The sequence below is a fragment of the Octopus sinensis genome, linkage group LG19, assembly GCF_006345805.1.
Source record: "Octopus sinensis linkage group LG19, ASM634580v1, whole genome shotgun sequence".
Taxonomy (NCBI): domain Eukaryota; kingdom Metazoa; phylum Mollusca; class Cephalopoda; order Octopoda; family Octopodidae; genus Octopus; species Octopus sinensis.
The window spans coordinates 19,875,844-19,888,171 of NC_043015.1; the positions used below are offsets into that span (position 1 = coordinate 19,875,844).

Consider the following 12,328-nt stretch of genomic DNA (forward strand, 5'->3'; position numbering starts at 1 on the left):
TGAAATTAATTAGGAAACTAATAGTGACATTTGCTTGCATCAGCAAAATTTAATTAAGTAAGATTTTAAAATTAGTGAGGATCCTGCCTAAAATATTAGAATTCTTTTCAGCTAGCACATGAAAAATTGAGCATTTTTTTTTTTTCTTTCTTCCAAAATTTTATTTCTAGGAAATAACGATTTTTTCAAAGATAACAGAGTACAGCAAAATAATAACAATAACAGAAATTTTAAATTTGGGTCCAAGACCTAAAATTTTGGGGATGGGGCCCGTCAACAGCATCAACACCAGTATATGACTGGTACTTATTTTATTGACCCCAAAAGGATGAAAGCATTATCATCATTTAACATCAGCTTTCCATGCTGGCATGGATTGGATGGTATGACTGAAAACTGGTAAGCAGGGGGGGGGGCTGCACCAGGTCGCAATCTGATTTAGCAAGATTTCTTGTTTCTTTACTGCCCACAAGGGGCTAAACACAGAGGGGACAAACAAGGACAGACAAACGGATTAAGTCGATTACATCGACCCCAGTGCGTAACTGGTACTTATTTAATCGACTCCGAAAGGATGAAAGGCAAAGTCGACCTCGGCGGAATTTGAACTCAGAACGTAACGGCAGACGAAATACGGTTGCGCATTTCGCCCGGCGTGCTAACGTTTCTGCCATCTCACCACCTTAGCAAGATTTCTACAGCTGCATACCCTTCCTAACGCCAACTACTCCAAGAGTGTAGTGGGTCCTTTTTACGTGTCGCTGGCATGAGTGTCATTGACCTGACACCAGCATCGGCCATAACTATGGTCTCACTTGGCTCGACAGATTTACACAAGCATGGTATATCGTCAAAGGTCTTGGTCACCTGTCATTGCCTCCATGAGGCCCAACGTTCGGTCGGTGCTTTTTATATGCCACCAGCATGGGTGCCAGTCAGATGGCACTGACATCAGCCACAACTGGCTGATGATATATGCATCTCTGATCTCAAGCAGGAGTAGGTGGGGAGCATCATAACCATGCGTTGTGAGGAATTCTTTGGGGTTTGAATAATTCACCTCTGGAACATGGGTGTTTCATTCATTATCCTTAAACAACACTTTCTCAAGGACCTTTTGAGCAGGATGGGCTACTTAACCTAAAGAAAATTCTATCTGGGCCCAACTTGCAAGGCCATGTGCTGTTTATTTCAATATGAGATCACCATGTCATACACATATGGTTGTGCCTGGTGTACTCTTATCAGGCGAGTAGTCATGATGGGTGTATTGAGCTTTGTATAATTGTACCCCAATGTCACTTTGATGGCATGCACTGCTCTTTCAGACAATAATAAAAATAATAATAATCGTTTCTGCTATAGGCACCAAGCCTGAAATAAGTGGGGAAGGGGCTAATTAATTACATCAACCCCAGTTCTCAACTGATACTTTATTTTACCAACCCCAAAAGGATGAAGGTAAAGTAAACCTCAGGAGAATTTGAATTCAGAACAAAGACAAAATGCCACTAAACATTTTCTCCTGCACTACGGAAGTGGCGGTTTTTCATCATTTAATGTTCGTTGTCCATACTGGCACGGGTTGGATGGTTTGACCAGGGCTGGCAAGCTGAAAGGCTGCACCAGACTCCAATCTGATTTGGGATGGTTTTCTACAGCTGGATGCCCTTCCTAATGCCAACCACTCCAAGAGTGTAATGGGTGCTTTTATGTGCCGCCAGCACAGGTGCCATTTGTGTGATACTAGTATCTGCCATGACTGCAATTTTGCTCAGCTCGATGGGTCTTCTTCCCAAGCACGAAATAATGCCAAATGGACTCAGTCAGTGCCTCCATTAAGCCCAGCACTCTCGGCCTTAATAATGGTTTCAAATTTTAGCAGAGGCCAACAAGTTCAAGGTGGAGGTTTAAATTGACACCATCAGCTGGTACTTCATTTTATCAATGATGAATGGCAAAACTGACCACTGTGGATTTAAACACAGAACATAAAGAATCAAAGTATTTTTGCCAACACTCATAATTCTACCAATCCATTACCATAATAATAATAATAATCTTTTCTATTATAGGCACAAGGCCTGAAATTTGAGGGAGGGAGTAGTTGATTACATTGACCCCATTACTAAACTGGTACTTAATTTATTGACCCCGAAAGGATGAAAGATAATAATCCTTTCTACTATAGGCACAAGGCCTGGATTTTGTGGGGAGAGGGAAAGTCAATCACATCGACTTGACTGATACTTAATTTATCGACCCCGAAAGGATGAAGGCAAAGTTGACCTTGGCGGAATGTGAACTCAGAATGTAGTGCTTGGCAAAATACCACTAAGCATTTTGTCCATTGTGCTAACAATTCTGCCAGCTCGCTGCCTGAGTATTAACAGCAATAATAAGTATTTCTACTTGAGGCACAAGGCCTTGAAAATTTTGGGGGAAGGGGGCTAGTTGATTATATCAACCCCTAGTGCCTAACTGGTACTTATTTCATCGACCCCGAGAGGATGAAAGGTAAAGTCGATCTCGATGGAATTTGAACTCAGAACGTAATGGCTGATGAAATACCACTAAGCATTTTACCCAGTGTGCTAAAGTAATAATAATAATAATGGTTTCTAATTTTGGCACAAGGCCAGTAGGTTCAGGGAGAGTTGTTAATTCAATTACATTAGCACCAGTTTTCAACTGGTATTAATTTTATCGACTCGAAAAAGGATGAAAGATAAAGTTGGCCCCAGCAGAATTTGAACTCAGAAACAAAAATGGAAAGATAATAATGATTTCTAATTTAGGGACAAGGCCAGTAACTTTGAAGATAGAGGATTAGTTAATACAACTGATATTTAATACTTACTTGACTGGTACTTATTAACTCCCAGAGGGATGATAGGTAAAGCTGACCTTAGTTAGATTTGAACCCAGAATGTAGAAATAATAAATAACAGTTTCTCACATCAGCAAAAGCAACAAGTTTGTGGGAAGGGTGCAATCAATTTAATCCACTGCCAGCACTTGACTAGAAATTAATTTATTTGCAATTCCTCCCACCAAAAAGATGAAAGAAGACTAAATTATCTTCAGTGAGAGTTAATATTATTAAAGATTTGTGACTTAGGTACAAAGCTACAAATGAAGTGGATAAGGTAGAGTGATTGAGTTTACCCCCAGTGCGGCACTGGTCATGGTTAGCTCAAACCTGAGAAGAATGACATAAAAGAGATGTAATTAACTCTCAAAAGCCTTTTAATTTGGTACTCTCCCACCACCACTCTGCAATTTCCTTGATTACACTTAATTAAAATGATTTCTCACAGCCATTCATACAAAAGCACAGATTTGTAAGATACTGTGTAAAGTTGGTTGAATCAACATCAGTTCATTTCATCATCATACTCTATGACAAAAATCAAAATCAAATATCTTTCATTTTTTACTTTCTTCAGTTACTTGTTTGTGGCCATGCTGAGGTACCACCTTGAAGGGTTTTAAATACTGGTACTATATCTGTTGGCCTCTTTTGCCAGACCACTATATTATGGGAATATAAACAAACCAACACTGGTTGTCAGGTGGTAGTGGAACAAACTGCCCAAACACAAAGATACACATGACATGCTCCCTTACAGTTTCCACCTCCTAAATTCACTTACAAGGCATTGGTCAGTGAAGGGTTTTAATAGAAGACGCCCAAAGTGTCATACGGTGGGGCTGAACCAGAAATCACATGGTTGCAAAACAAGTTTCTTAGCAATGCATTCATGCCAACACCTCAATTATATTTAATTAAAATAAACCAGAAATATTAAATGAATAATATTTGTTGTTTCATTTAATTGTTTTTTTCTGAAATTTGATTCATCTTTTTTCTTCTTTTTTGTTGATTGAGGGGGTGCAATTAGTAAATATTTTTTTTTCAATATACATTCATTAAACTCAGCTTGGTGTTAAGCTATTTAATGCATACATATAAACTAGTACAAGGCCTTTATAGGGTGCAACTCTTATGCTGTAGGCCTCACTAGGACATTAAAGTTAGAAAGCTTCAAACTGGTGCAATGTCACCAGCAACAGCATCCTACAAGCACATCATCAACAACATCACAACTGTCACTACTTTATCATTATACTAGAACCTCCACATCACCATTGTAGTTGCCACCACCACCATCATACTGCCACCATTGTCTCTATTATCACAACTACCACCATTAGAAACCCCATGGCCCTCTTCTCCAATGTCTATGCTCAGAATCCAATACTTATCCTTTGGCCATTACAAACACATACAAACATACAACCATCATCACTATCATTTCAATATCTACTGTTACATGCTTATATGGGTCAGATGACATTTACCAAGGCAGATTTTCTATACCTGGATGCTCTTCCTGTCACCAACCTTCACCTGTTTCCAAGGAAGGTAATATTCCCCTAGGGCCAGACATGTTTGCACAGAATATTGGAAACAAATAACACTGCTTGTATGACAGTGACACTCATTTACAACTGCCCCTGAATGTCAAAACAAGGAGATACATACATACACACACACACACACACACATTATACATATATGTATGGCAAGCTTCTTTCAGTTTCCATCAACTAAATCCACTCACAAGACTTTCATCAGTATGGAGTTATAGTAGAAGAGAGTTGCTCAAGGCGCCAAGTAGTAGAAACGAATCCAAAACCAAAGCAAAGTTCTTGACCACACAGCAAAACACATCCCTTGAAATTAATCGATTTAACCCTTTCGATACCAACCCGGCTGAAACCACCTCCAGCTCTGAGGTACAAATGTCTTGTTTTCATAAGTTCTGAATTAAAATCTTTCACCAAACCTTAGTTATCATTAAGCTATTATTAGGAACATAAATTGTGACTAACTTATTTTACTAAATTCTTTGTTATATTTAAAATAAATTGAAAGAAACACAGAGTATCTCAACAGAAATATGATAACAAAAGGGTTAATAAGAAAGATAATCAGCAGAAGACATGAGACCTCAAATGTGGTCCCTCTATATGCTAGAAATAATAGCCTAAATTTCCAACTGTTTCTAACGTGCAAGTACCCAAATATAGAGGTGTGTTTAACCCTTTTGATACCAACCTGGCTGAAACCACCTCTGGCTCTGTAGTACAACTGTCTCATTTTCAAAAGTTCTGAATTAAAATCTTCCACCAAACCTTAATCACAATTAATATTCCTAACACCAGCTTAATGATGACAAAGTTATTATATTAAATTCTTTGTTATATTTAAAATTAACTGAAAGACACACAGAGCATCTCAACTGAAATATGGTAAAGAAAGGGTTAAAGTCCATTTGTTCATGTTGGTATGGGTTGGACAAGCCAAGAGTGCAGCAGACTACCATTCTTCACAATTTCAAATCATCTTACTTCAAGAATCTTCGCAATTGAACTTGCCATTTATCCCCATAACTTTCACAGTTAGCAGATGGTATTTTTCCACCCACCAAGTGTCATCCATACATATATGTCTACAGTAAATCAGTTAAAGTGATGACAATTATGTAAACACAGCGGCAGATATTTAGTGATAAATATTTTATGCCAACATCTGTTTTAATTATGAATAAATTAACTGCAAAACCTTCCCACCTAAAATCATATTAGACACTCAACTAATTTCAACAACAACTCTGCTGTTCCTTTCTGTCTCAAATTGCTACTTAGAATGAAAACTAATACCTGCTAATATATAAAATTAATTTACATCTAACACCCAACGGGTCCTTGACAGTATTGTTGGAACAGCAGACAAAATGCCTTGCAGTATTTAGTTATGCCCCTTTCATTCTGAGTTCAAATCTTGTCACGGTTACTTTTGCCATTCTATACTTTCAGCCATGATACTATGAAATACTAATAAAATAATGGAGTTGATATAACTGACCATACACTCATACAACTACCATACACTCATTCAAATTTGTGGCCCTGTGCCCACAATACAAATTTGTGGCCCTGTGTCCACAATACGAATTTGTGGCCCTGTGTCCACAATATAAATTTGTGGCCCTGTGCCCACAAAATAAATTTGTGGCCCTGTGTCCACACATATATAAATTTGTGGCCCTATGTCCACAATACAAATTTGTGGCCGAGTCCACAATACAAATTTGTGGCCCTGTGTCCACAATACAAATACACACATTTATATTATACATACATACACTGACACATTAATTAAATGAAATTTATAAATGGTTGGTCTAGGATGGATTGGTGAATATAATATCCTTTTATTCTTTTGTTTCAATCATTTGACTGCGGCCATGCTGAAACACTGCCTCTAGTCAAGCAAATCGAATCCCAGGATTTATTCCTTGTAAGCCTAGTACTTATTCTATCAGTCACTTTTGCCACACCGCTAAGTTACGGGGACATAAATACACCAGCATTGGTTGTCAAGTGATGGTAGGGGGACATTGTTAGCCACTAAACACATTTTCTTCTCTCCTTGTTTTTTCTGTGTCCCTTTCTATAGAAGAGCATAGGCTCGAAACGTAAAAGACTTTTTCTATTCCTAAGCGTTATACTAATACATTTGTTTGTTTTGTACACCACCTGTCTTCGTCTTTTGTTTTTTTCGTAAACTCTCCCTATATATATATATATACAACAGGCTTCTTTCATTTCTACCAAATCCAGGCTTCTACCTAATCCACTCACGAGACGATGGTTGGCCCAAGGCTATAGTAGAAGACATTTGCCCAAGGTGCCACATAGTGGGACTGAATCCTACTTACCATGAAGCCACTCCTATGTACATCTAAACAAAACATCACATTATGATGCCTCCTTTTTTATTTTATTTTTTTTGTTTCACACACACTGACACTTTGTTTAAATGTACACACATACATACACCAAAATAGAGAGTTGAATGTATTAACAAGTCAAATGTTAGAGAAACTGAGAAAGAAATAGAATGACTGCAGTCCAGTCTGACAAACTATAAATCTTATGCTTTTATCCCAATTAAAAATATATATAAATATATATACTGAAACCATAAAAGTACTAAAAACTTTACACAAGACAATTTAAAGAAGAAAAAAAAATGAAGGACAAGTGAAACTAATCTTAGGCAAAGAGAAGAAACAAATATAATTTTTTAAAAAGTAGAGATTTCAAGATTTATATGAAAGCTTAAGAAGAATAATTGTTAACCTTAAATACAGTAATTTAAGAAAAGAAGTAGGATCTAACATTTGTTGTTGTTTATATGTCACCCCATCCCCACCCCTTGGCTGAGTCAACCTTGGTCAGTAACCATATGATCAAAGCTGCTCCAGCCTTGAACATCCTATCTTTTAATTTCATAGTGTATCCAGGAGTACATTATCCAATGTGTTTTCTTTTTAAAACACTAGAGTTGATCCGAGAGAATTAGCAGCTATTATTTTGCAAGGCTTTCAGTTACATGAATTTTATATTCGAAATATGAACAGGAAAATGTTTTGGAAAAGAAAAGAAAAACAAGTTGGATGTCGGCTTGCCCTTAGTAACAGATTTAATAGCCAAGTAATAAAGTAAAACAATATATACATTCAGATGTAACAGTACTCTCTCACACAAACACACATCCGCATCCCTCTGTATCTAGTTGCATAAATCACCAGAATATAACTGTGTGCATGGGAAATATAAACAAAATATTCTTACATTATTTACATTTGACGGTTACTTATCCTCATCTTGTTTATTGTTAACAACGTTTCGGCTGATATACCCTCCAGCCTTCATCAGGTGTCTTGGGGAAATTTCAAACCTGGGTTCTCATTCCTAAGGTATTTTTCGATATTATTATTATTATTATTATTATTATTATTATTATTATCCAGGTCCCTGCCTGAAATTGAACTCAGAATCTTGGGGTTAGTAGCCTGCGCTCTTAGCCACTACGCCATATGCCTGAGCTCTTAACCCTAAGAGTCCAAGTTCAATTCCAGGCAGTGACCTGAATAATAAGAATAACATCGAAAAACACCTTAGGAATGAGAACCCAGGTTTGAAATTTCCCCAAGACACCTGATGAAGGCTGGAGGGTATATCAGCCGAAACATTGTGTTAACAACAACAAGATGAGGACAAATATCCGTCAAATGTAAATAATGTAAATGATGTGCATAATTCCTCATCTCTTAAATATAGAACTGTAAAATATTCTTATATCTCCTTCCTATGTTCTCTCACTTCATTCAAATCCCACCAATGCTAAAAGTTGACTTTGCCCATCATCAAACTGGAAATCAATAAATTAAGTACCAATCATGTAATGGAGTTGATTTAATCAACTCGTGCCTCAGAATTTATGATTTGGTCCCTATGACAGGAATATTTTATTCAAGTAAAAAAAAGCAGCATTTGGGGGCAGGACTTTGTGGGAGATGAGAAAGTTTGTGTCAAATGACCAAGGGTGGTCTCAGGCGGATTGGTGCCAAAAGGGGTAACAAGTTCAAAATGTCATTGTTCTGAACACAATTCTAATAAGGATATCTCTCTTTCAGAGATGGCTAAGAGTGTAAAGAGTTGATTTCAATATTTGACATAACTATTTCAGGACCTCACTTTTTCAATGTTCAAATCCCATCAAGGTCAAATTTCATTTGGAGATGGTTGAGAAAGTGGTGAAACAGACTAAATACCCTATCTCAACAAGATTCTTAGTAATCTCAGTGTTCTAGGGGGCAATTCAATCCACATCAGGATGGACTGCCTTTCATTTCTCCAGTGGTGGTATTAGTAATGTAAGCCCTGCAAATATATTAATGGAATGAATTGAGAATGAACTTTGTCTTAACAAAAGAAATTATTTCCTCTAAATGTGTGTGTGTGTGTGTGTGTGTTTTAAGAGTTAGTTTTCAAAACAAAGTAGAAAGGAAGCCATAAGCATGTGTGTTATTGTAGACTTGTATTAACGAGTATTCTGTATATGTGTGAAATGTGTTGGATGTAATTCAAGAACACCAGAGGAGGTGGGGAGGAAAAAAAAACAAGCTCTATACCCTACCTTCTTTAAATAAGGGGAGAGCTTAGAAAAGAGGAGGGAAAAAAGGATTGAAATAAAATATATATGAAGCCAGAAGACACTAAGCATCCCAGTGACAATTTCTTTTTACGGTTATACGATATATAGTGAGGATAAAATATTGTCATGAACCAAAAAAAAACAGGTTTATACTGATGTGAAACTACAAAACTGTTTCATATTGCTAGCATGAACATATAGAAATTCATGTGGTGATTTATGCAACTAAATACAGAGGTGTGGGGGAGGGGTATATCACTATGTTATTCGATAATATACAGAGAGAAAAAAGGATAAAATAATAAGGAAGGGTGACCAAAATTTATGGTGTTAGGAGAAAATATTTACCAATTATGGATAGACACGTGCATTTAAAGAAACATTTGAAAAGTAGATATCATATGTTGCATAAGACTGTATACATTGCCTCTGTGTGTGTGTGTGTGTGTGTGTGTGTGACGATACATTTATATATGTATATCCCAGGTTGGCTTCATCTTTCACCCTTCCAGAGGATGATAATATAAGTACCCAAGTACTGTGTACAAATGTAATTAACTATATATTGAAGGTGGTACCCCATGCTGGGGTATCATTTTCAAGTGTGGCCCCAGTCTAATGACTGAAAGCAATAAAAAGTAAAAAATAAAAAAATTGAAGTGTGTATTATAACACAACCACATACAGCTGTGGTTAAAAAGTTCACTTCAAACCACTTGGTTTTAAGTTCAGTTCCATTGTGTGGCACCATAGACCTGAACCTTCAATAGACCTGAACCTAGCAAAATCTTGTGAATGGATTTAATAGATGGAAACTGAAAGAATCCCATTACAAAATGTATATATGCATATGCGGGAGGGGGTGACTCTTTGTCTTAACATCACATGACAGTTGTTAATGAGCATTGCCATCATACAATCAGTGCCTTTCACTTCCAATTTTGAGTAAAAACATGCTCAGTTATGGGTGGGGATGGGAAGAATGTTACCCTGCTTGGAAACAGGTGAGGGCTCATAACAAGAAAGTCATCTAGCTACAGAAAATCTGCCTTAACGAATTCTGTCTGACCCATACAAACATAGAAAAGTAGATACAAAGTCCACATAAAAACCACCCATGCCAGTCCATGTAGAAAGCACTAGTACCAATACATATAAAAAAAGGATTCATGGTGGCGCCACATAAAAAGCACCCAGCACACTCTGCAAAATAGTTGGTGTTAGGAAGGGCATCCAGCCATGGTTCCTATGTAGAAATAAAGCCAAATCAGACCAGAACCTGATACAGTTCTCAAGCTTGCCAACTCTGGTCAAATCCATCCAACCCATGCCAGCATGGAAAACAGATGATGATGATGATGATAAACACACACAAAACATACACATGACTATAGCTACATATGAGCAAGGTGATGAGCTGGCAGAAACATGAGCACTCCAGGTGAAATGCTTAGCACTATTTCATCTGTCTTTATGTTCTGAGTTCAAATTCTACTGAGGTCAACTTTGCCTTTTGTCCTTTCGGGGTCACTAAATTAAGTACCAGTTGCATACTGGGATCAATCTAATCAACTGGCCCCTCCTCAAAACTTTCGGGCTTTGTGTCTAGAGTAGAAAAGTATATCTACATACGAGCTTACACACACACACAGCCATAAACCAAAGGTAAAATAAATGGGTGTCCAGTTTTAATGAGATGTATTCCTACCATTCAAGCAAATGAATTGGCCACCTGTCAAATTCTCATGTAGGTGGTTGAGTATTCCATGTACATTTGTGCCCTTAACCTTTAACATACCAACCCACCTGAGATGAGCTTTGGGTCGGTTTTAAAGCAATATACATTAAAACTTTCCATCAGAATTTCATGGTAATTCAGGCTTCAAATACAAGCTTAGTGCACAGGAGCAGCTGTGGGGTAAGTAACTTGCTTACGAACCACATGGTTCCGGGTTCATTCCCACTGCATGGCACCTTGGGCAAGTGTTTTCTACTATAGCCTTGGGCTGACCAAAACCTTGTGAGTGGATTTGGTAGACGGAAACTGAAAGAAGCCCGTCATATATATGTATATGTTTGTGTGTCTGTGTTTGTCCCCCCCAACAGCGCTTGACAACCGATGGTGGTGTGTTTACGTCCCCTGTAACTTAGCGGTTCAGCAAAAGAGACCAATAGAATAAGTACTAGGCTTACAAAGAATAAATCCTGGGGTCGATTTGGATGACTAAAGGTGGTGCTCCAGCATGGCCACAGTCAAATGACTGAAACAAGTAAAAGGGTAAAAGAAAATATACATACACATATATATATGCACATACATCTACACACACACACACAGACACATATATATATATACACACACACAAATATATTACATATATACACACACATATATATATATATATATACATGCATACACACGTATACATACATACGCACACACATGCACACACACACATACATACATACACGCATACATACACAAATATATATATATATACATACATATACAAACATATATATATACATACATATACAAACATATATATATACATACATATACAAACATATATATATACATACATATACAAACATATATATATACATACATATACAAACATATATATACATACATATACAAACATATATATATATATAATATAATATAATATATATATACGGTTAAGTAATGAGATTCTAGTGAATTCTAAAGAATTCACATGAATATGGTCCTTAACTAGGATGCACCGGAAATCTATATGGTGTTAACCATACGACAAGTGGGGTGATTACAAATAGGAAAAAAGCAACAAGAATGGATTAAAATCTCGGTACGATCGTTCGTACGAGGACATCTTTAATAAGCTACAAAAAATGCAGTGAATACAGATGGCTCGTACTCGTCAGCCGACGAGTACGAGCCATCTGTATTCACTGCATTTTTTGTAGCTTATTAAAGATGTCCTCGTACGAAACGATCGTACCGAGATTTTAATCCATTCTTGTTGCTTTTTACTATATATATATAAATATATCATATATATATATATAATATATATATATATTATATACAACATATATATAACTTTTCAGTACCCCAGTGGCAGTTGCAATAAAATAAGTACCAGTAATATCCACGACAAAGTTGAAAACAGCATGTATACATATAGCAATACACACACATCTATACTACATATAATATATATATACATCAATACATATGAGTATATATATATATACATCAATACATAG

The 12,328-nt window shown here is 36.7% G+C and overlaps 1 protein-coding gene across 1 annotated transcript in view; it reads right to left on the reverse strand.

Annotated features, from left to right (window-relative positions):
• Positions 1-12,328, reverse strand: part of LOC115222018 (propionyl-CoA carboxylase beta chain, mitochondrial) — a 107,805-nt gene that overhangs the window by 40,524 nt on the left and 54,953 nt on the right. The gene's annotated exons all lie outside the window — the stretch shown is intronic.